The sequence below is a fragment of the Bos javanicus genome, chromosome 7, assembly GCF_032452875.1.
Source record: "Bos javanicus breed banteng chromosome 7, ARS-OSU_banteng_1.0, whole genome shotgun sequence".
Lineage (NCBI taxonomy): Eukaryota > Metazoa > Chordata > Mammalia > Artiodactyla > Bovidae > Bos > Bos javanicus.
The window spans coordinates 87,883,213-87,909,105 of record NC_083874.1 but is presented as its reverse complement, the minus strand read 5'-3'; the positions used below and the strand labels follow the sequence as shown (position 1 = coordinate 87,909,105).

At 40.0% G+C, this 25,893-nt stretch overlaps 1 protein-coding gene across 13 annotated transcripts in view; it reads left to right on the top strand.

Annotated features, from left to right (window-relative positions):
- Positions 1–25,893, top strand: part of MEF2C (myocyte enhancer factor 2C) — a 179,066-nt gene that overhangs the window by 107,171 nt on the left and 46,002 nt on the right. The gene's annotated exons all lie outside the window — the stretch shown is intronic.

Sequence of the window (25,893 nt, the reverse complement as noted above, 5' to 3'; positions counted from 1 at the left end):
TGCAGTCCAAGGGACTCTCAAGAGTCTTCTCCAACACCACAGTTCAAAAGCATCAATTCTTCGGTGCTCAGCTTTCTTCACAGTCCAACTCTCACATCCATACATGACCACTGGAAAAACCATAGTCTTGACTAGACAGACCTTTGTTGGCAAAGTAATGTCTCTGCTTTTGAATATGCTATCTAGGTTGGTCATAACTTTCCTTCCAAGGAGTAAGCGTCTTTTAATACCTGTACACATTTGTAAATAAGTAATACATTTAGCGTCTATGATCTGACACAGTCATTTCTGTCATGTGAATTCTCTTTGGATAATACAGCCAGGTTTCAGATGAAATGAAACAGATCTGCCCTAATGGCTACAGGTGTCTATTTACATTTTAATTAATTGAAATTAATAAACTCAAAAGTTTAGTTCTTCAGTCTAACTGGCCACATCTCAAGTGCCCCATAGCAACATGTGACTAGTGGCTTCCGTTGGTCAAGATGGGTCCAAAAATGTTCGTCACTCCAGAAACCTACTCAGCAGCCCTGGTGTAAGAATGAAACTGGCACACCCAGCACTCTTGTTGATGAGTAACTAGCGTGATGGATGATGGCTACAACATAATAAAGGACCTGTGAGCTGGAGAGGTTGCAGCGGCCATTCCATCTTTCATTCCCACGGCAGGCATTGGTTGCATCCCTACTGGGTGTTAGGGTCTGTGCCAGGGCAGGGAGAATCAATCAGGAAAGCTGCGTCATTTACTCCCAGGAATATTTGTTAAAGTAAGTGGGATTCTGTGGATCAAGGTGAGAGGATGGAGGGAACACTGAAGTTGAAATTACCCTGAGGATGAAAGAGAAATGGAGGAAGGACAGGAAAGGACAGTCCTAGGGGAGCAGAAACAAACCAGGTCAACTCTAAGCTTTTCCACCAGAAAGGGAATGCGCATGCGTACGCAGGCTCATGTTTCCTAATTAGGTATGCGGGGAATTTTATCTTCTCTCCAGGCTTCGTGACTAGGTTCTCCTTAAAGGTGGTGGTTCTGAATTAATTTCACATGGGGGAAAAGAAAGCTGCAGAGCGATTTTCCTAAAGAATGTTGTTGGAAGCGTTACCGTGAGAGTTCTCCTTTAAATTGTACTTGTAGGAAAGAACTTTTAAAGCCCCACAGATTTGGAGAGAGATTAGTTCTGGTTATGGAAACACCACACATTAGTTCTATAACCTGGGCTGACTTGTTCAACGTTCTGAGTTGGTCCACCCTGATCCATCCTGGCTCACAGGGCTGATGGGATGATCATGGCTGTAAAAGATGTCAGAGCCCACTGTCAACTGTTAAGTTAGGTGGTGGTTTAGGTGCTAAGTGGTGTCCGACTCTCTGTGACCCCCATGGACTGCAGCCTGCCAGGTTCCTCTGTCCATGGGATTGTCCAGGCAAGAACAATGGAGTGGGTAACCATTTCCTTCTCCAGAGGATCTTCCTGACCCAGGGGTCGAACCCAGGTCTCCTGCATTGCAGGCAGATTCTTTACCCACTTAGCTACGAGGGAAGCCCTTAAGTTAGATAAGATGTTTTTATTTTCAACATCAAGGGAAAAGTTCAGGAAATTTAAGCTGTTTTACCAAAGGACAGAGCAGCAGCAGTTTTTTATATTGAGAATAATTATATAGCATTTTCTGTTAATCGTTATGTGTGGGTTAGTCGCTCAGTTTTGACCCCTTAAACAAGTAGCCCACCAGACTCCTCTGTCCGTGGGTTTCCCAGGCAAGGATCCTGGAGTGGATAGCCATTTCCTTATCCTGGGGATCTTCCGGACCCAGGGATCGAAATTGTGTCTCCCGCATGGCAGGCAGATTCTTGACCCACTGAGCCATCGGGGAATGCCTTAATAAATATCAGATTCTTATATAAATAATGATAGCACTTATATAAATTAAAGTGAAAGTGAAGTCGCTCAGTCATGTCTGACTCTTTGCGATCCCATGGACTGTAGTCTACCAGGCTTCTCTGTCCATGGGATTTTCCAGGCAAGAGTACTGGAATGGGTTGCCACTAATAAAGGCTAGTGAATTGATGTTTTTTCCACAAGCATTTGTGGGGTGTTCTCTACGTGCAAGGCATTGTGCTGAGCACATAGGAAACGTGACAGTGATCATGAGGAGTCCATGGTCCTCCGGGTCGATACGCCGTTGTGGACACAGCATGCTCAGTATTTGTTCCCTCATTCAGCAGATATACATGAACATGAAGATCAGGTGCTAAAGTTTGTGCTAGTTACTGGTGATGCGCCGCTGACTATCCTATCCACCAGTCTGAACCTTGAAAAGACTTAGGGCACAGCAGGATAACTGAAGGAAAAGAAAGTAATTTCAATTGTGAGCCCATGAAAACGTCCATCTCATGGTGGGTTAGAGGGGAAAACACAACTTTGAAAGATAAGTAGAGTAAGTTGATAGGCTGAGCCAGTCTGCAAGTCATTTTTCCCCATGTAAAGTAAAAGCAAGACTAATAAAGGTAATGATTTAGAGATATACAAATGCATACATACACACACACATCTATGTGTATATGTAGCAGGCTTTAATTTTGTTTCCCATTGGCACTGGGTTTTTTTTTTTTTTTAATATGTCCTTTCTCTGTAAACATGTGGTTATAATTTTTAGGGAAATTCTATAGAATACAAATGTTTGAAAAATGCAGTGAATATAATTACCTTTAAGTTTGACACAAGGGTCTCTGGTGTTGAGAAGGGAAACTTTCAGGTTGTATCGGACATCCTCATCTTACCTTACAGATGAGGATCCCTCTACCCTCTCCCTAATTTCTAAAACACCCTCCATCTGGCTGAGAGGCTGGAAAATTGTTACATGCCTGTGTAACATTCCTATAACCTAATAGTTCTACAACCTTTCTCGCAGTTCAATCATTGGAGAATGTTCTTTGTTTTTGTAGTCCGCTGTTTCACATAGTAACAGCTTGTTGTATTTTGGTCTGTTTGCCGGAGGGAAGGTTTATTTTTAAAACCCTGAACTCTGAATTTTTCTTTATTTTTCCAAGATTGAAAGCAGCTGAAATGCCTGGAGTTACAGGTTGAAGGCTGCTTTACAATATGTGAAGAGAAGCTTCTTTCCCTCCTCCTTTTGTGTGTGTGTGTGTGTGTGTGTGTGTGTGTGTTTAAATTTTTTCCGAACAAATGTCTTCTAACTGGTAGTTGTCTAAAAATAGAAAACTGCCTAACTAAAAATAGCCTGGCTCTAGTTCGTGCCAAGGAAAATGGAGAGGAATAGGCGTGGAATAGAAGGCTGAGTAATCCAGTTCTATTCATTCAGAGAAACCTTTGAGAATGCAGCGATGATAAAGTACCCTCCAAAAACCGCAGGCCTGAGTCTCCCTTCAGACTTCTAGGTGCCAATAAACATTTTAGCCCCAGGACACATTTTTTTCTCATAGGTTGTAAACATTTTCTAAAAGACAAGGCTTTGTTTCACAGAAATCTGACCAACTGCCATAACTAACTTTCCTAAGGTCTTAAAAATCCATAATTATAACATGTATTTCAAAAACGCATCTTAAATGAAAGTATTGTAAAATAATGTACATCATGTAATAATCAGGAGGAAACAGTTATAATAAAAACCGCTTACTGCTTGCAATTAAACTCGAAACTTTAAAGAGTTTCGCAGAAAGAAAATTATTCCTGTGACTCATTGTAGCTAAAAAGAGTGGCTGACTTATTTTAGTTTAGCTCTCTTGGACATAGAATTCTCTTGTTACGTATGTAACCCCTTGATATACCAGTATTTAGTCTCTTTTCTTACAACTATACTTTGCATCCAAGCGTATTTTCACTTTTAATTTTATAAAGGGAGTAGAAACTACTTTGAAAAGGAACATTTTGAAGGTAGGATGGCTTTCAGTTTAGAGAAACGGAATTCTGAGTAAGCCTTAAAAAAAAAATTACATACACCAGTTTTGCAATGGTAACGCTTTTTTTCTCGCTCGCTGTCTTTTTGTTTTGCTTAAGTAATCTGAATAACCAGGTCAAACATAGCAACAGGGTGTGGAAATGTCAGCACAGTTCATGGGGTTATACGGGTCTGAGCATTGTTATGCCCAGTTCCTGTAGTGCTGCTGGTGATAAGACTCTTGAGACAAAGGACGATAATTGATGGAAAGAGACTTAAATCATTGCTAGAAGAATCAAGGTCCTTGTATCTGTGTACATCAGCTCCTCTGGTCTCCTTCCGTCTTGTAAAGCATTTTGTCGTCTTGCGTGGTGGCCCCCTACTGCTCTTTGTAATGGATGCAGACCACAAGTGATTCCTTCATGCTGCATACAGGGTGTAATTGTGTCTGTGTGGTGTATTAGTAATTACCAAGCTGAATTCCCATATTGTATCTTTAGTGCAGGCATGGAAAAATAGGACATACAACCCTGCATAGCCATTTTCAACCTAGATAGTGAGCCACTTAGAGCTGCATTCCAGGGACAAAGCCTTTTATATGCACACTTTTTGAACAAAATTTTCATTGTTGAGTCATTTGTGCTATGCAGGATACGTTCTGTTTTGGAAATAATTAACCTCTAATAATATATTCACTTCTGACTTTTCAGCAAAGCCTTTGTAATATAGAAAATATTGCTATTTTAATTGCTAAAAAATCATTTTAATATTGCTAAATAATAGTGATATGAGCTATAATAGCCATGCTAGAGTATCGTATGAAAAGACAGTGCATGAATTACTACATGTAACAGATTGTATAACATTCATAAATATTAAATAATTGTTTTATTAGCATTTTTACTTTAAATAATGTTATTTTCATATATAATTTATCCATCTTGGCTGAAGCATTGTTAAACTTCAGAAAAAGCTAACAATGAATTTTTGTTACAGTAGTAAGCAGATATAAATTAATAATTAATTTCTTTGCTATAAAATTTGCATCCATTCTTTATGTATTATGTAGCCAATATTGATTTGACTACCTTCTACTGTTAGAGATTTGAAATGTCTACAGCATTATTTATAATAGAAGGCCAAATAACCCAAGCAGAATGGTTTAAACATGAGGTGTGTTTATTCTGTGCATCAAAAGCTCTTAAATGTAGCAAAGAAGTTAATATGGCCATTTCATTAGTGATAAGCAATGACATTAGATGTATATTGTTATCAAATATGTGCAAGGTTTTAATTCCATTTTTACCTCCAACTTTACAAGTGGGCTTCCAATATGTGTATTTTAGATGTTTACTCCCACTTTTTTTTTTTCTAATTTTATTTTATTTTTAAACTTTACATAATTGTATTAGTTTTGCCAAATATCAAAATGAATCCGCCACAGGTATACATGTGTTCCCACTTTTATCTGTAGATATTTTTATTCTAGCAGTGATTATTGAATTTCTAGAATATATAGAACTTTATAGTGATGACAGGAAAGATATAAGTTGGGAAGCTTCCATCTGTGACCTCACAAAACTTACAGTCTAGCTAAGGTAGAAAATACATATGTGAATCAACAGGACAAAATGGCCTAACAGGGATTATGAGATTTTGGCGGAGGCAGCGTAACAGTGTTTGGGAGCCCCAGTTCCCAAAGTGGAGCTAAACTACCCAAGTTTGTGTCCCTTCCTACTGCTTACCAGTTGTATGTCCCTGGACAAATCCCTTAAGTGTTCTTCCTCTTTATTTTTCCGCTTTCTAAATGGGGTTTAATAATAGTACCTAATATATAGCTATTATGACAGTTAAATGATTGAATATTTTTTAAATGCATAGAACAGGGTCTGGCACATAATAAGGTTTATGATGATGATACCTTGTAATTGAGTTACAACTATAGAAAGAATATTTTAAAAGTTAGAAATGGTAGCCATGATTGGTGATATCTTTTTAGCTCAAACAATTGAAATGCAGAAAGATGGTTGTGAATTGATGAAGCGGATGGAGACGAACCTTTCAAAAGACTAGTTATGCAAAGATTCACAAGAAGAAAGGAGCAAGGGCCTGAAAAGTACTAGTTTAAGAATTAGTTTTAAGAATTGAAAGTTCACAGAGAGAAGGAGCGGTGGGAAAAATGGCAAGGGCAATGAGGAAGAGGAGGAAACAGACAAATGAAGAGTTCTAACACCCACTCCAGCACTCTTGCCTGGAAAATCCCATGGGCGGAGGAGCCTGGTGGGCTGCACTCCATGGGGTCGCGAAGAGACGGACACGACTGAGCGACTTCATACTCACTTTTCACTTTGATGCATTGGAGAAGGAAATGGCAACCCACTCCAGTGTTCTTGCCTAGAGAATCCCAGGGACGGGGAGCCTGGTGGGCTGCTGTCTTTGGGGTCGCACAGAGTCGGACACGACTGAAGCAACTTAGCAGCAGCAGCAGCAGCAGCAGCAGCAAATGTTTGGTGCAGAATTAGATACAATACGGAAGGTATGAGAACGACACTGTATGGTCTCAAGCAGAAAATAACAAAATGACAACCAGATAGAAGTAATATAATTGTAAAATGTAAATGTGCCAAAACATTTTAATTTTTACAAGTAACATGTATATGTGTACATCCTGTAAAGCCTAAAACCTTTCATTATACTTATATATTTTAAGCCATTTATGCCATACTGTGAACAGCTATGATTATAACATAAAAAGTTGTTTTTGAAATATGCATGTAATTTCAGTTTGCACTGATGATATGCACATGCATTTATTTCTCTGACTAAAGACGAAATGTCAGATGTAGTATCTTAAAGAAGCAAATTATAAAGACTTCAGCAAGCATATTTAAACTATATAAGCTTCTCTAGATTAAATTGAAGAAATCAAAATCTGTAAATTTTGATGTTCTTAATGACGTATATGGACTTCCCCAGTGACTCAGATGGTAAAGAATCTGCCTGCAATACAGGAGACCCAGGTTCAACCCCTGGGTCAGGGAGATCCCCTGGAGAAGGGAATGGCTACCCACTCCAGTATTCTTGCCTGGAGAATTCCGTGGACAGAGGTGCCTGGAGGGCTACAGTCCAGGGAGTCCCAAAGAGTTGGACACCACAGGACGACTAACAAACACACACAATGAAGTGTGTGCACTTTAAATGACCACATGAACAGGCCAAGATTCTGGATACAATACTGCCAAATGTAAAAACTTTACCCTTAGACTTCCACGCCTATAATCTAAAAACTCAGCCATTTTTTGGATATTATTTTAATTGAAGTATAATTGACTTACAATGTGCCAATTTATGATGTACGGTATATTAGACATATAGACATTATTTATATATATAATATACATATAGATAGATTCTTTTCCATTATGGTTTGTAAGGCCGCAGGTGGTGTGGGAGAAGGGGCAGAAGCAAGTTCTAGAGAGTCAGACAAATCTGGTTTCTTCCACCTTCATAAACTCCATGCTCTTCGGCAAGTGTCTTAATCTCTGCTGATGCTTAGCTTCATAAGTAGTAAAGTTGGGATGGTAAGTCTCTCTTTTGGTCTTTTTGTGCACATTAGCTTGTACAATGTACATATATAGCCATTAGCACGTGTTGGGCACATGATGCCCTAAACATGTTAATTCCTTTCCTTCTGCTCCTTCCTCCTGTATGTGTAAACACAGACAATGTTTTCTAACTTTCTTCTCTCTCTCTCTCTTGCTCACACACATACACACAGACACATTCACACCTTGGACATTGAAATCTTCAGTATATTTTGTGATTATGTTCAAACAAAATGTAGTATTTTATAAATTGTTACATATAATACATGCATAAATATTTCTTGTGTCATGAAGTCATGAAATTCTTCAGAGATAAAATATTTACTATACAGATTTGAAACTAAGGAAAAGATAGAGAAAGGTTAAAAACTAGAAGTCACAAATAACTCTATTAACGAAGGTCAAAACAGAAGTAAAAAAAATAGGTTGAACCCTGTCACATGGAGGAGCTTACCCAAGTTTTGTTGGTGAACTCTGGCAAATAGAGTTAGGATAGAATTTGTTCTCTGGTGTTCCTTTTGAGGGCTTCCATGGTAGCTCACTTGGTGAAGAATCCACCTGCAATGCAGGAGACCCCGGTTTGATCCTGGGTTGGGAAGATCCCCTGGAGAAGGGAATGCTTACCCACTCCAGTATTTTGCCTGGAGAATTCCATGGACAGAGAAGATTGGCAGACTGTGTAGTCCATGGGGGTCAAACTACCATGTATCCAGGGAAGAACGCAGTGAAAAGAGAGAGGGTGGGGGAGGGAGGGAGAGTGGGAGAGAGCTTGATTAAGATTTTAAGGCAAGGAAAGTAATTAGCAAATCTAAGACAAGAAGTTCCATACACTGCTGGTTTCTTTTCTGACGCAAAAACAAATAATTGATTTCATTAAAATACTAGCTAGCCAGCAGTGTTTAATGTGATAGTATTGTTAACAATAAAATATATCTTTCTTACATGGCTTCTAGCTTTGTGCCTTTGCCCTGACTCCCTCAGTATTTTGATGGCAGTAATGATACATGTTCTTGGAAGTGAGCCAAGCACGCTAACACATTACACATTTGGCTTAGCTCCAAGTGAACAGGTGTTTTAAATATTCCAGTCACATACCCGCAATGTATATCGCTACTGGGGAAAGGGTATTCGCTTCTGAACCACTGATGTTCCTTTGACACTCCTCTGAACCGCACCTATTTTGCACTCTGAAGACCTAGCAAAGATGAATTGTGATTTAAGGACAGACAACCATCAGAGCCCTAATATTTCCTATAGGAGGTGCAACACATGTTGTAGTTCTGGACTCTACACCTGACATCCAGTTACTGAGATCAAAGCACTTGCTGATCAATATTAGAAAAAAAGGAGAAATATTTCATTGCTTTCCATGATTGAGTTCCTACAAATGAGAGAAAATATTAGAGAAAAATTTAGTAAATTATATGACAGCAAATTATTTGCTATGAGTAGGGAAATAAATTGCTTTTCCACTAGACACCATCATTCAGTTTGCAAATGTCCTAAAATAAAACAACCAAAAAAAAATTGTGGAACCTAAATTCTGAAAGTGAAGTATTTCCTTCTGGGGGCAAAAAGATGAAAACAGCTATGCAGAAATACATCTACCCAGAAATAATTCTGAAGATCCTTTCGAAATGCTTAGCTTCATGGTATAGTATGCGTGTGCACGCGCGCACACGCACACACACACACGGATACATACACATGCACACGCAGTTCACATGAAACTGGCAATTTTTCCAGCAGGTGAACTTGGTTATATAACTTGCATCTTCCTGCGTCCTGTTTCCTGTGTCTGATCAACAGAATTTTCACTGATTTCTATCTGTCCCTCTGGCTGCAGCAATAAAGTAATATAAAAGGTTGAAGTGGGAGAGGGTTCTCACTTCTCCCAGCCACCTGCTTTGACTTCACACCCCATCTCGGTATAGACTGGATTCCTCTGACCAGTAGTCAATTGTGTGCATGACCTCATGGAAACAGACGCGGACTCTGTTTTGCTTCCTCTTTTAATGGTACTGTTTCCCCTCATCTTTTTCACAGTGGACTTTAAAAAGAAGTGGGAGTCTATTCAGAATGATGGTGATGGCTGTTTGAGGCATTTTTAAACGATTAGGTGGTTACTGTGTGGTTAATATTATTTATTCAACAGAAAATTGACTTTAAGCCCGTGTAAAAAGCCAAGTATCATAATTGTAAACTTCTTTTAAATGTTATACAACTTTGTTTAATTTCACTTTTCAAAAAGTCCAGTTTCCCATCGAGAGACGTGTGTGGGTTGGCCGGGCTGGGGAACCCTCCAGAGAAAACAGGGCAGCTAAGCCACTGCGGAAGCAGCGTCGGTGACTGTGGGTGGCATTTCTCTGCTGAGTCAGGTCCGTGCCAGCCTTTCCCCAGGCTTTTACTAACACTGCGGATTTTCTGACAAGATGCAAAGCCCAAGTCTTGTGGTTCTTGAAACTCTCCTGTAGTTTTCCCCTTTTCCTTGGGACTTTGGGAAATTTTCACTTAAGAAGATCTCACTTCTTGCTCTGTCTTCCTAACTGCTGGAGAAAAAATGGGAAGCTTTACCGTCATTCCTTTTACTTTTCCTCCCATCCGGCCTGTAAAGTAACAGTGTTATCAGTATCGTTTTGAAAACAAAGGCAAGGAAAGAGCTTATGTACCCATTTTAAAAGAAGAAGTTTTTATAACGCATGAAAGATTTCTCCTTGATCCTATAGCTTTGCCCAGAGAGAAACAATAGTTGTCTCCATAAAAAGCATGCATTTCTTTTCTTTTCCCTACCCTCCTCTCCTGAAACACAGCAAAAATGTCATCTTGTAGTTACCAGACTTGGCATCACTTACCTACTCAAGCAAATTAAAGTGAAGAGCTGAGCGGTTAGATTGTGAATCTAAGTCATATAGGCACCAAAATTTATAAAGCAACCTTTTTTCCTTAAGAACAGAGTCGTAAATTTCTTGCAAAATATTATTTTAATAATTGTAGCAAACCTACACTTTGTTTTACCCAGGTAGATACAGTCAAAATGTTATTGCAAAGGACTTCCTTCCTCATCTTAAAAGTGTAGAGCTCAAAAAAATTAAACCACCTTTCTTTCCTTAGGTTTTCAATAATCTCCCCTTAATTTTAACTGTGTAGCTGCATCCAAAATATGGATATTATTGAGAGCTTCCACAAAATATTGATATTATTGAGAAGTTCCCCTCTCTTCAGTGGATAGTACAACAGAACCACAGGGAAAGCATTTTAGTTATCATTCATAAGAAAATGAATTCTATTGCAAATATATCCCTTTATGGAAAAATGAGATTTGTCATGAACTTACTTTCACCTGAGAATAAGTGTTCAAAGAAGACATAGGCAGACATCCCCGGTGGGCCAGTAGTTAAGAATCTGCCTGCCAGTGCAGGGGACACAGGTTCAATCCCTGGTCCGTGAAGACTCCACGTGCTGCTGGGCAACTGAGCCCGTGGGCCAAAGCTCCTGAGCCCACGTGCTTCAACTCCTGAAGCCTGTGTCTAGAGCCTGTGTTTCACAATAGGAGAAGCCACTGCAATGAGAAACCCAAGTACCACAGTTAGAGAGAAGCCCCCCACTCAAGGCAACTAGAGAAAACCCACATGCACCAAAGAAGATAGCACATCCAGAAAGAAAAAGAATAAAAAAAGAAAACATAGGCATAATTTAGGTAGCCTTTACTAAGGGGACAGGTTTGCAGAGGCAGCATCCTGAGAGAGCTAAGAAAGCTAATTCTGGAGCTTGCGCCCTGACTGAGTTGGTTAACTTGGTTCTGCCACTAACTCGCTTGGTGGACTTCGGCAAGTTCTTGGACCGCCTGGCCCTTCTTTTTTCTTCATCTGTAGAATGACAGTCGTAGTGGAAGAGTGGCTGTGAGGATTAAAAAACAGATCCACGCCAAGCTACAGGCTCAGTCCCTGGCACACAGCATATGCTCAGTAAATGGTAGGTGTTATTGGTGAGGAACAGATTCAACTAAGGGGAAGGTTAATATTTTGATAGTGTGGGAAGACTGGTTTAATTTCCTCTTCATGCCATAGAAGGGGAAATGTTGTTTTTATAATTACCTAATGAATAATATGGAAGAAACTATTGCACAAATGAAAAATCGTAGTTCACCACTCAACCAACAGAATCACTGAGAAATCGTCAGTTACAGAAGTTGAAACACCAAACGTAAAAATCAGGTTACAGTACATTTCCAGGGATAATGGCTGAAATTATTAAAACCATCCTGGCTGCAAAAGCAGGCAGCTCCCACCACGGGGGCCTGGAGCCCAAGGCCACACAGACTGGCCAGAGAAGGCCGTCTGGGGCCAGAGGACGGAGCTGTCTGCAGGGCTGGCAGCTGCCAGTTGGCTTCTCCAAATTAGACAACAGGTGCTGAGCTGCTGCCAGGGTTGGGTATCAGGATGAGTCAAAGTGCTGATGGCCCATGATCTAGCTTTATGTTAGATCACGAAGTGCTGAGCCCACACACTGGGAGAGGCCAGCTCACATACCAAGGGATCACTTGATGTGCTCACTTGATTATTTTTTCCCTGTCTCTTTCACAACACCTTCAGCTTGTGTCTTTCACATATTTTCATGCCCTTCCCTCCCTCTTCTCCCAGTATGTATCAATATTTTCTGTCACCTATTCATACTCGCTCATTCTTGTCATTATTTCCATTAAATACTTAACTCTCCGTGCCTTTCTGGTAATCATTTCTCAATACTGTCTCTCCAGTTTTTGTAGCATCATGTGAAATCCACGGTGACTGAATACAAAACCTAAGAATGTTACTTATCTGTGTCATATATGACATCATAGGAAATGGGATTTTTATAAACTACAGGTTGGTCTAAGGTTATGGGGACATAGGTTCGTACATAGATAGTAGTCATAGCATAAGAAAAGTGAACTGAAATGAGTTTAATTTTCATGAATTTAACTTGGTCACATAAATTTACAGCAATTTTAATCTGCACATAAAATGATAAGGTGGCATCCTATGTAGGCTTTTATCGGCCCTTGATAATAATGCTAGACTTTCTAAAACATTTCTCATGAAGTATATTTTATTTGTATATGTTCAATCCAGAAGAAAAGATCCCAGTTTGCCACAATGGATTGTGTATTAGGTATTTTCAGAATCCATTTGTAGATGCCCTACAGCCTATTTATTTCTAATCATTACCTTCAATTCATAATAGTCTACACTAATGAGAAGGACCCTTCATGTCAAAACCATTGAATAGCAGGAACTACAGTATGGGTCCAGAAGATAGCAACCCCCAGTAACAAATGAGCCAGGAAACTAGAGGGCATGTCCCTGCGGAAAGTTGAACAAAGGGTCCAATCTCTGAAATGCTACTGGCATTTTTGATGTCTGTTCTGTAGATACTCTGATTATTTTGCTGGCACCACCTGGAAATAATTATATTTTTAGGAAAGCAAATAGAGACCCTTTGATTAATGAATTTAAAATTCATATTAATTTATAATTTCTAGGTGCCATGTACTCTGCTTGGTCCTAGGGATTCCCAGAAAACAGGCACAGTCCTGCCCTCTGGGAATCCAGTCTTGTGTGGACGCTGAGGTGGGCTTGCAGTGGCCTGGCAGACAGAACCATGATGGGGCTGCTGGGTGGGCAAGTTAAAGAGACTAGAATGGTGTCAGAGGGTTTGCCAGCGGCTCAGCAGTAAAGAATCTGCCTGCAGTGTAGGAGACACAGGAGACATGAGTTCGATCCCTGGATCTGAAAGATCCCTTGGAGGAGGGAATGGCAACCCACTCCAGTATTCTTGCCTGGAGAACCCCAAGGACAGAGGAGCATGGTGGGCGATAGTCCACAGGGTCACAAAGAGTCAGACTGAGCACACTGAATGGTGTTCGTGTATTTTATAAATCCAGCAAAAGCCTTGAAAGGGCTAGGATGGAGCAACTGCCTGAGGATTTTGAAATGCTTTCATTTTTAAGCACCTTTTATTTACCTGAAGCTCCTTAATTACTGAGAATAACAGTTTTACCAAACTTTCTTCCATGAGACACCTACTCAGGGTAATTGAATGTAAAATCCACCACTTATTACCGATCCACATATTCGGTTTGTGGTAATGACATAACAGCTGTAGAAGATGAATAGATTAGACTCTTCCCTTCCCCACAAGCACTTTTTAATGTGGTGAGAGAGATCAGAGGTATAAACCAAAATAAACTCATGTGTAGAAAAGAAAGGAAGGGGCATGGAAAGTGTGCTGCTGTGCGTTGGGAGGTTTGGTCTGCGGGACTTGCTTCATGCCTGCTGTGCGTGCGGGTAGAGATTTGTTCCCTGACCATTTGACAGCATCCTGTAAACCTAACATTCAGTGAAGCCAAGTCTGCTTGCAGGACGACCCTTGGAAACATATAAGGAGCGTTTAAATTCCCAGCCACCAGTGCTGGCCTGTCAATCACTTGGGAATACACCCTGCTTTCCTGGCCACACACCAGGACTAACAAGTCCATGGCGTCCTCCCACCACTGGTTTAAGCAGCCCAGTCCCTGGCCAGTGACCATCCCATCCATTATATTTTGTTAAGCAGAAAGTAGATCAACCTAATAACAGGAAAAGATTAATACTGTGTTAACCAAGATCCAGAGGATTCTACGTTGAAAAAGGCAAGCCATAAGCGTAAGGCTAGAGACCAAGGTTGCTAGCCTTGGACAGACCTCACACACATTACTATTGTTGAAAGGAGAGAGAGAAGGGTTAGTGTTAAAGGAAATGGAAGTAGAAAACTTGGATCCTCACTAGCTTTTGCTTAATCTTTCTGAAAGTAAAAGTGTTAGTCACTCAGTCATGTCCAACTCTTTGCAACCCATAGAGAAACCTGGCAGACTCCTCTGTCCATGGAATTCTCCAGGCAAGAATACTGGAGTGGGTAGCCATTCCCTTTTCCAGAATGAGACCCAGGGATTGAACCAGGTCTCCTGCATTGCAGGCAGATTCTTTACCATCTGAGCCACCAGGGAAGCCCAATCTTTCTGAACCTTCTTATTATAAGTGACCAGGCTCTCCTTAGAGGTATTCTCATATATGACCCCCATCCAGAAGAGCTAATGAACTTCTTGAAACTTTGTGCTATCTACCACGCGAATTGGTTGGTAAAGAAGAAAAGCTCTCAAGAGACGCTTCCTGTCTACAAGAATCTTACAGTCTAGAAAATAAAACAAAAATACAGACAAGAACATTATAAAGTAAATATTAGTTACAGAGTTCTGAGGACGCATAAAAGAGAGACATATTAATGCCATTATCCCTGTAGTTCATGATTCTTCCCTTTTATAATTTAAATTCGTGTGTGGCATTAGAGAGAGTGGTTGGTAGGAATGAAAGCAACCCATGCCCTGAACACAGACCTCGCAGCTGCTGCTTGTGTGTTTTCAGATCCCACTGTGATTCCATCTTAAATAAGAACCTCTGGCACTGCAGCCTTGGATTCTGTTATTCTTTTAACAACAATATTTACTGGGTGTTATCCATGTGCTGGGCACATTCAAGTTGCTGTGGATACAGAGATTAAAAAAAAAAAGTTTCTGCTCTCATGGAGGTTTGTTCGAACACACTGAGACTCTCCCCTCGCCTGGCAGTCACAGTTGCTGGGCCTCATGTATTACAGTCCCTGTAATGCTCTACCTCATTTTGTCAAGTCAGACCAGTACATGTCTTGAGCCACGTGTGCTAACACAGTGATTAATACTAGTCTCTTGGATGGCATACCACCGATCCAGGCAAAACTCTCATAGTACTTGGATTCTTCTTCCCAGGGTATGCTAACTAGGAAGGTGGAGAGTAAGAGGCCCTTTCCTAGCATGGCTGTCCAAACTCTATAGAATAACCAAAATCAAAACTTTTCGATTGAGAGGTTTCAGTAGAGAATGGCTTATTGTCACTCATTGGAGATACTGGGAAGAGAGAGAAATTAATTAGGAAAGTAAGTTTGAATGTCAGGTATCATAGGAAGAAGGTAAGGATACCATCAATAAATAAAATCTATATTCACAATCCAGAATTGGTCCTTGAAAATCTCTCTCCCCACAATTTAATAAATTGAGGAATAGAAGACAAAAAAAAACTTAGTATTTTCAGTGATACCGCAGACTGAAAAGTCTGTTATTGGTGGGTGTTGGGCCAGCCTGTGACCGAAGACATGGCAAGTGTTAATACAGCAGTGAGACTGAATGGCAAAGAGAGGGTTTCCCCATCTAGCCAAAGGCCAGCCGAAGAGAGAGTGGGGCAGGGCCAAGCCCACTGGAGCGCTTTCCTCTGTGCAGCCTGGCAGAGGCTCATGGTGCGAGGGTGATGTGAGGGAAAGAAGCAACATTACCCTTCATCTAGGAGTGCCTGACTGTCTCAGAAGTGAGGTTTGGCTGCCTCAGGTACCATTCTTAGGTGTAATCAAAATCGTCAGAACTTGAGTTGATCAGATGTCAACCTCAAGTCGCTTTATCTTGTGTTATTTTGTGTTGCCTTTTATGTGTTCCAGAACTTTCTGCGTTTCTGATAAGCTAGTGCTAAACTGTAGATCCCAACTGCCAGCGATTCTTCAGCTTACTTCAAATGCAATGCCTTGTTTCTGAGGGGAAGAAGAGAAGGGAGTGCACAAAAGCACCTGTTGCAGTATTTTTGGTTTTCAATGCATTTGTGTCCCATTGGTGGTAACTTAAAGCACCAACAGCCAGAAGACGCAAAAGCGTCTTTTGTGAAAAGGATCAGCCCGTGATGCTTCAGACTCAGCAGTTCTAACCACAAAGGAGCCTAAGCCTTTGGGTCCCGTTTACAGTATTTTATGTTACTTCCACTGTTCCCTCTGCTTCCCACGGGATGTGCTGTGCTACAGTCGTGAAGTAATTACAGAGATTGCTTTAACCAACCAGACTCGTGCACCTTGAATTTTGACTTACTGATCTTATTAAAACAAATAAATAACACCATCACCTCAGGAGACCACCCAACTCATTTCAATTAGTCTGTCACTGTTAGAAAGGATGACCATCAAGTTTGTTTGCTTATTCATTCATCTGATGAACAGTTGCTGAGAACATATATTGACCCCACGTATATTAATCAGAGCCTCTGTCAGGCATCAGAAATATTCAGCCCTAATAGACTCACTATCAAGTATTGAAGCTGATGTGGCAAAAGATAGATTACAATCTGAAACACCATGTATTATAAGAAAATGCAAAAAATTAAGGGTCCTAGGGGCTTTGTTGCCGTTAGGTCACTCAGTGGTGTCCAACTCTTTGTGACCCCACGGACTGCAGAACACCAGCCTTCCCTGTCCTTCACTATCTCCTGGCGTTTGCTCAAATTCACGTCCACTGAGTCAGTGATGCCATCCAACCAATCTCATCCTCTGTCGTCCCCTTCTCCTCCTGCCCTCAGTCTTTCCCAGCATCAAGGTCTTTTCAGTGAGTGAGCTCTTCGCATCAGGTGGCCAAAGCACTGGAGTTCAGCATCAGTCCTTCGAATGAATATTCAGGGTTGATTTCCTTTCGGATTAACCCATTTGATCCCCTTGCTGCCCAAGGGACTAGAGGTACAAAGATGGGAATCTCTAAGGGCCCAGGAGAGTTAGGAAGAAGCCTCACCGAACATGGGATGCCTTAGGCAGTAGATGTCCTGAGATGACTGTGGTTTGTGTAGCAGAGGGGAGGAGTAAACAAGGCTATTCCAGACAAGAAAGAATGACACATATAGAAACAGTATTATTAAGAGGCCTACCCAGCTTGGGAAATGGTGAGAAGTTCCCCCTTGGCAAAACCCGGAGTGCTGCGGGAGAAGAGAGGAGATAGTGCCGGAGAGGCAGGTGGAGGGCTTGCAGAGAAAACTCGTAGGTCAGGCTGGTGGGAACGGCCATGGTTTATGAGAACAAGTGGACTTGCCTGGTAAGAAGACCTTGCCAAAAGAAGGAAAAATGATTGACCAGAAAGTGGGTCAGGCAACAAACAGACTCAGGATGGGAGACCAAGTAGGAAAAAAAACAATAGTTGAGTCAAGAGATGGTGGAATCTAGGGTGATTTCTGGGTCTCCAGCTTGAACATTGTAGGAGCTTCCATGGTTTATAAGAACAGGTAGACTTGCCTTGTAATCAGACCTTGCCAAAAGAAGGAAGAATGACTGACCGGAAAGTGGGTCAGGGAACAAACACACGCAGGATGGGAGACCAAATAGAAAAAAACGATAGTTGAGGCAAGAGATGGTGGAATCTAGGGTGATTTCTCAGAGAAGGCAATGGCACCCCACTCCAGTACTCTTGCCTGGAAAATCCCATGGACGGAGAAGCCTGGTAAGCTGCAGTCCGTGGGGTCGCTAAGAGTTGGACACGACGAGCAACTTCACTTTCACTTTTCACTGTCATGCATTGGAGAAGAAAATGGCAACCCACTCCAGTGTTCTTGCCTGGAGAATCCCAGGGACAGGGGAGCCTGGTGGGCTGCCGTCTATGGGGTCGCACAGAGTCGGACACGACTGAAGAGACTTAGCAGCAGCAGCAGCAGGGTGATTTCTGGGTCTCCAGCTTGAACAACTAAGTGTGATGTTTGCTAGAAAAGGAAAGTTGGGAGGGGAATGGATGAAAGGAGGTGTTGGAAGCAAAAATGTAAGTGGGAAAATAAATGATGTAGCAGAGAGCATGGGAACTCTACAGAAATGAGGAAGTATGATGACTAAGTACAATCCTGAGCTGACTGATAAATAAGGCAGTGAAGACTACTCCCATTTCAAATGACTAATCATGCCTTGGCCCAACTTGAATAAAAAGGCATTTACTAGATAAGAGCCTACAGAGAAACAAAAATAATGATTTGACCTTACTGTCATTACTCAAGATAATATATACATCTTCTTTTGTTAAAATAAGTCATTAATGGTTTATAAATGATGCTTCAACATGTTATTTTTAAAGAATCAATGCCCTCAGTATCTGCTTTTATGCCCCTTTAACCTATTTGCAAGTAAAATGCCATAGTCCAAAAAGGTTAGTAGATGAGTTGCATTCATATTTCATACTTTCGAAAATCCTGCTTCCTGATCTTTGTTCCTGTGCTCTTCTCCTCTCTTTCTCAACCTTTGTTTAATTTATAATTCTGCCTTATCTTTTCCTTCCTTATTTAAGAAATGACTAGCATCCTCCATTTTTCAAACTCACCTACAATTTGATCCTTTGTATTTCAGCTTTTTTATTTTGTATTCCAGCCTATATTTTCTAAACTTGCTTTATAAGAGATTATTAGGATTAACTGCACATTTTAGCATGCATTTTAATCACTATATATTAAAGTGTTCCTGGTTTCATATTTCACTTCAGATCGCTCCTGGATTCAGATGTCAGGAGACATTTCCTGCCAAACTTCCTCATCTCCATCGTGTTCTAGGCCAGCGTCCTGACCCATGCCTAGCCAGGTTCCAAAGGAGGTGTGGTGGAAGAAATGTTCATTAGAAACTTGAAACCATTGACCAGTCCTGAGGAAGCCTGAATCATTTGGCCCTAGAATCACCCTGATTTTCCATGAATCCTCCAGGCTGAGATTGGCCCAGAGTAAGACCAATGTCAAAGCCAGGGAGAACATGGAACAGCGTCCAGGAATAGGGAAAAGATGAACTTTGCCCAAGAATTTTGAAACATGCTCACTTCAGATTTATAGGATCTGACTCACATTCCCAGAAGTTCACTGTGTTCTTTAAGCTTTCTGCTTTTCCCTTTCTAACCTTATACACGCTGCCTAAAATACTACTCCCTTGTTTCTTGTGTGCTGAATTCTCTTTTTCCCTCCTATTCATTTCATCACTGAGATTACATACTTATGGCTTTTTGCCCTTAAAGATTTCACAAATGCTTCGTTTTTCTGACGTTCCATATGTAGACCAATACACCACGCTGTAAGTGTTTAATGATATAAATCTCCTTATGACTTATAACCAGTTTCATTCCCAGTACAAATTATGCCTGTACTGCATTGCTTTCTAAGTTAAAAGCGGAACATTTCAGAAAATAGTCACTTCATAACAGTTACTTGAAAAGACTGAAATAATAACTGAGTTTTAACAGTGTGAAATAATGATATAAAATGTGAAGGAAGAAACTGCAGCTGCAAAAATCCTACACTGAGCTTGTGAACATTTTTTCCTGTTCTGTCCATCCATCCATCCAGTCTGTCAATGCTGCAAACATTTATTAAGCTTCTGCACAGCAGACCTTGTGCTAAGTCCTAGTGTTACAAGATGACTAGTAAATGATCCCTGACCTCCAGGAGTTCACTCTTGGGAAGAAAAACATGTAAATAAAACATATAAACAGATTGTCTTAGTCATATATTCGGAAAAAGCATCCTTGCATCCAGAGGACCATAGACAACCCCGAACATAACGGCACTTAGTAATATGTGTCAGGAGGTCTGGATCGCTCTGCCGGCTTTACCTTCAACCAAAACAGTAGCCTCTGTCCAGCCATGAAACCTCTGCACGCGTTAACACTGAAGTGGAAATATGTGTTCTGTTCATTCTGCGAGCATTTATTGAGCACCTCCAGTGTATCAGACTCTGCTCTATATTGCAGCTTCCAAAGTAAGTAAAGAAAGGTGCTATAATGACCAAGCAATTTAGCAAAGGAGACAAACACATAAATAATAACTTGTGATAAAAGCACGTAGAAAAAAATGTATACAATAAATGAGTGCATGAATTAGGGAGAAATTAATTCAGCCCTAGTGATCAGAGAAGTCTGCAGAGAGGAAAAGATTATGTCAGCTCTGCCTTGGAGGAGGACTGTCTGCATGCAGGAAGCAGATACTCCCTGGGGTCATTCCAGTTGGTGAGCCCAGCTGAGCCAAGACAAGAAATGTGAAAGGCCAGTGTTTATACAGCATTATCCTCCCTTCTAGAAGGCATGAGAAAGGGCCAGGGACTCCTTGGTAGTCTCAGTCAGCATTAGAGTATCAGTACTAGGAACTATCACCCTCAAAATATTTATATGAAATCACTTGTGGCCATTAGGAGAAGTAGGTGGATATTTCTTTATGTTCTGTACATTAAAAATCTTCATATCTTCAATCAGTCTTTTACTTCCACTATTTAAAGATGGAAAAGTATTCAGTGAAAAAAATTTCCAGTCTGATATTAAGATTATCTTTTGAGGGAAGGAATAAAAGCAAAAACAATAAAATGCCCCATCTCTCCCCAGCCTTTCCCCAGTAGGCGTTAATATCTGGTTAGAATCAGCGTTAATAACCTAGAGAAATGTACTGTTATTAAGGTTTATATTTTTTGATTTTTCATGAAAATTTTTACCACAAATGGATAATTTGGGGTAAAATTTAATTTTTTCATACTCTATACTAGCTATGATTTGCTTGTCTAATTAAAGTCTACCTACCGATTGTACTGAATTCACAGTATTTTAATGTGCCTTTTCATTTCTATATTAAGAACAAAGAAGAACTGTGGAACAAGAGCGAGAGTAGAGACAATGCTTACAGTTTTGATTATTAAAACCTGTGGAGGAATTTCTTGGCACTTGATCTTCCCCCAGCCTAAGTGATTTGTGCTAGAAATCACCAAAAAACAGAATATTATAGGTGGAGTCAGAGCTTTTCAGTTTGAATTTGTATTGCCTACTTCTCTAAAAAAAAAAAAAAAAACACACACAATTGTACAAAACAGTATCTGGCATTTGGAAGGTTCTCAGGAATTATTCGCTGAATGTTTTTTAAATGAAGTGAGTCACAGAGCATAGTCCTTAGGGCAGCACCCACTCCACGGGTACTGAAGGGCCTGGAAGTAGCAGGGTCATAAGCATCAGCGCCAGGGTGGAGAGGGTATTTGTGAACCGCACTCAGGACCTTCACCGGTGGGCAGTCTCCGTTTCAACGGCACCTCCTGTGCCTGTATGGACTCACTGCCTTCTAAAGATTTTTCAGCTTGTGAAGAGCAGACGCTTGTCTTCATAAAACTGTGACAGACAAGCACACAGATGATTTACTATCAGAGAAACGGAAGCTATTTTTCCGAAGTTGATGTGTTTTTTTTCCCTTGACTATCGTGTGAACAAGACGTTCACTGAACTCATGGTACCAGTTCCTGCGTGTGTTCTTGACACATCAGCCCTTTGAAGGGTAAAGTTAGCTGTGCAAGCAAGGGTGATTGTTTGAATTTTAGCAAAAATTAATAATTTGGGAGGTTTGGCGTTTTTAACAAGGAGATGTGAAATATCTGCTCTGAAATGGGGAGGCACAGAAAAAGAAAGATGATGGAAATACACATTCTTGAGGACTGAAACTGCAGACGTGGAAAGAAATTGAATGATTGGAAGCTTTTAATCTGTGATGGTGGGTCTCTGACAGAGCTGAATTTTGCTTAAATAGCATCAACATAAAATATACTGTTTGCATATAATCGAAAAAGGCCAATAGTTTAGTTATTTCTTTTCTACTAACAAGAAATAATTAAGAAAGGGGAGCCGGTTTTAACCATTGTATACACAGGAATATTTCTAGTTGATAATATAATGCCTAAGACAAGAAATGAGAGCTCCGTGTGGCATTCTTTTTCATTTATATTCCTTTCAGTAATGAAATAGAATCTGTTCCCTACATCTCTTTCATTAGAATTGTTGAAGCACCTGTCACCTATCACCGTCAGTTTTATGTATTTCAGGGTTTCCCAGCGAACAAATGGAAGAATGCAGGGTCCATATGTCCACCTATCTGGGAGGGGAGAGTCCACGTGGTTTTGGATTACCTGTCTGCACTCCTTTTTCCATTTATTGTTTGGAGTGTGTCACCTTCTGTCAATCTGATTACTTCTCTAAGAAAAGGCTTTTCTCAGCTCCCTGCATGACAGTCGCTGCCTTGTGGAGACATCCCAGAAGCCTCTGCAGTCACTTGATCTACCCTACAAATGCCACTCTCACATGGAAGGCTGACTCCAGATTTACAGAGTTCTCTGAGGGAAGTTTCTTCAGATGCGTAGCAAGAGATGCTGGTGGTTTCCGTAGATACCTTGCCTTCTCTTGACATACGGAATAAATCTTTTCAAAACATAGTCAGCCAAGAGGCACTTACAGTATGTACTAATACATACAGGACTTCTAGCCCCTGTGAAAGAATAGAGATATAAGTGCCTTACCTGACCAGTCACATTTATAAAAGATCAGAGACGCTTTCAAAGGCCAGCAACAGAAATTTTGATCTTACTAGAAGAAGGCCATAAGGAATAATGCTTATTTATCCATTTAGTAATCCCTTTAGTTAATAGCAACAATTCATTACTATGATAAAAACAGATTTGGCTGAATCTAATAGCAATTCTTTTGTCATCATTAAGCAGCTGTAGATTTTTGATATACTAAGGATAAGACTACTCAAGGTTTCACATTCAAACTATGGTAAAGTTTGTGCCATTTCTTCCATTTTCAGAGCTTTATAATTCCACTGTAATCATTTGTTCTTGGCAGAAATGTGTTTTACAAGCTCTCAGCCGAGAATAATATTTTTGAACAATTTTTTCAATGTTCTGGTTATGTGGTTATGGGAATTTGGAACTCAATATTAATATGCTCTTGGGTTTTGTGTTTGTATATCTCAAAATGCACTTTTTAAAAAAATAACACAATTTAACTTGAAATAAGACTATAAGTGCTTTTAAATGGTAGAGACAAACCTGAAAAGGAATAGATGTTTGTATATGTATAACTAAACCACTTTGCTGTACACCTGAAACTAACGTACCATTATAAATAAAATATAAAATTTTAAAAATAAAAAGTAAATGGTAGAGATATTTTGTTACTTTAATAGTGGTGATATTCATTGTAGGACGAGATAGTCAGATACAAGAAGCATTTACAGGGAGAAAAGGAGCCACTGCTTCTGCCTCACTCCCATCACTTCCATTTCCTATGTGACTTCACGCCACTTGCTTTGTTAATTCTTCAGGTATAAAGGAGCTATTGATCTAATTCACTTTTTAAGCTATAAACTGAGAAGTGTTTTGTTGAACAACAAGCATTCCCACTTGGTCTAAAATTTGACATCTAAGAAGTATCAATATTTTAGCCATGTTTTTATACTTTAATATTTCCCACAGCCTAATTTTTAAAAATTCTACCTAGTTTTTTCAGTGTCCAGCCCACTGCTGCAGCTCTATGTGAGTGGGAGAGATCTATTCCACGTCTTTCACTTTACACTTCACGAGTGTGGGAAAGCCTCGAAAAGGCACGGTGACCCCTTGGTGCCCTGGCAGGAGGTGTTGGGGGGTCGTCATGCTGGGCTCTGCTGGCTTGAGACCTGGCATCAGGTTTCCCTAAAATCTTCATGGAAGATTTGTGAGAGATAATGAGTTAATATTTGTGGAGATCTTTCAATAAAGTGTAATTGATGTTTGAATTTTCATAAACCAAACAGAATATCTACCCCTGAAAGCTTTGTAAGAATATTCAGCACACATGTACTTGCCAGATGGATTGTAATGACAGTTGATAGGCCTCTCCTAACCCTTGCGTTCTGTTGTCAAAAATCTGCACATCAAAACAACTATAGTTTTCATAAGAGGATTTATTGGGTAAAAGATTCGGGTGCACATGGAAAATTCTACCAGCTAGATAGGACTACAAATTAATGTTATAAAAGATAAGACTTTAAATTAGGGTTTATATAAGAATATTCTTAACATGCCTTAAAGAAATATCAGTAGATCAATTTTTTAAAAATCAGATAATATGTACTTGATCTTACATATTTTTTCTGCGTAAGAGAATTTTTATGAAAAATCCATGGAATGTGATGCAAGACAATCAGAAATTATTCTTAAAAGCTCAAGGACATGTAAAGATCAAAGTGGAACCACATCATAATACAAATAGTCATCACAGGGAAGAATGTTTTTGCAATTGAGATAATGCCAATGAAAGAGTTTAAAATCTAGGAAGTTAAGTTAGAAATGAGGTTATTATTCTAATATATTGTGACATCCTCAATAGTATTATTGTAGGAACCCTCTGGAAGTACTTACTCTGGGTGAAAAATGATAGCTATAGATCCATGATAGGGGGACAGGTGGCCCCACCAATTATAAATTCCCCAAGATTGTAAATGTACATTTTATCATCGTGTGTCAAAATATTCATTTTAATATTCAAACATTTTACCACATAATAAGCTGTAACCATATGTTTATTTGTTATATTATATCACTGTAACATTAATAAATATTTACAGAGCCACAGTGTATCATAGATGTATTCAAAATGGTAGCTCTCAGTTTGATTTTAAGTGAATATCTTTAGTGCATCAAACTAATTTCTAAAGCATTACATTTGTATTACACATCAATAAGAGCCAAGGAGTTTAAATTTTTAAGACTGACACCCCCTTTTTAACTCATGTTGTCTTATTTATTTTCCCCAATTGCATGAATTAAAAATGGAGTGTTATCTCAGTTTTGAATTCCTTAGCTTGATGTCACAGCTCTCGCTTTATTTGTATGTGAATTTGATCTTTAATAAAGATGAGCTCTGCTGAACTTTCCATGAATGAGAGACACTTAGGTACACAGCTTTTTAGAAACGATTTGGTAGTACTGGGAAAATTCAGAAAAGTTGCTAGTCTGTTAATAGTGTACATGGCAAGCTGTGTGATTGATTAATCAGAAGTTTTATAATCTCTAAAAACGTAACTCTGTCTGTAAATTCGGATTGTGTCCAATTAAGTTGACAACCATCAATTTTTAAAAAAGAAAAGTAAAAACTCAGGACTCCTGACTCATACTTTTCCTGTTACAGTGTCATATGAGTATTTATCCTTCTGTGACAGCTGAGACTAGAGCAGATGTACGTTCAGGAGGTTGCAGATGAGGCACTGAGTTTTCACTCTCGTGTGTCAGGAGGCAGTCGCAGGGTAATCCTCCTGAGCTGCAGCCAGGAGGAACTTGTGCTAGTTTGGTAGTTATTGACTTGGTTACCTCTCTGCAGTGTTCTTTGACTTCCTTGCTTAGCTCATGATAATGAAACCCTAGGGCTTCCCCGGTGGCTCAGATGGTAAAAAATCTGCCTGCAATGCAGGAGACCTGAGTTTGATCCCTGGGTTCAATCCCTGGGTCAGAAAGATCCTCTGGAGAAGGAGATGGCCACCCACTCCAGTATTCTTGCCTGGAGAATCCCATGGAGAGCGAAGCCTGGCGGACTATGGTCCACGGGGTCGCAAAGAGTTGGACACGACTGAGCGACTAACACACACTTCTTCCTTCCTAATGAAGCTCTCCGCTCAGCTGTGTTGACTTTTCTTTCAGCCTCTGTTCAGGCAGACAACTTCTCAGTATTATCCATTTTAGTACAAATTTTCACATA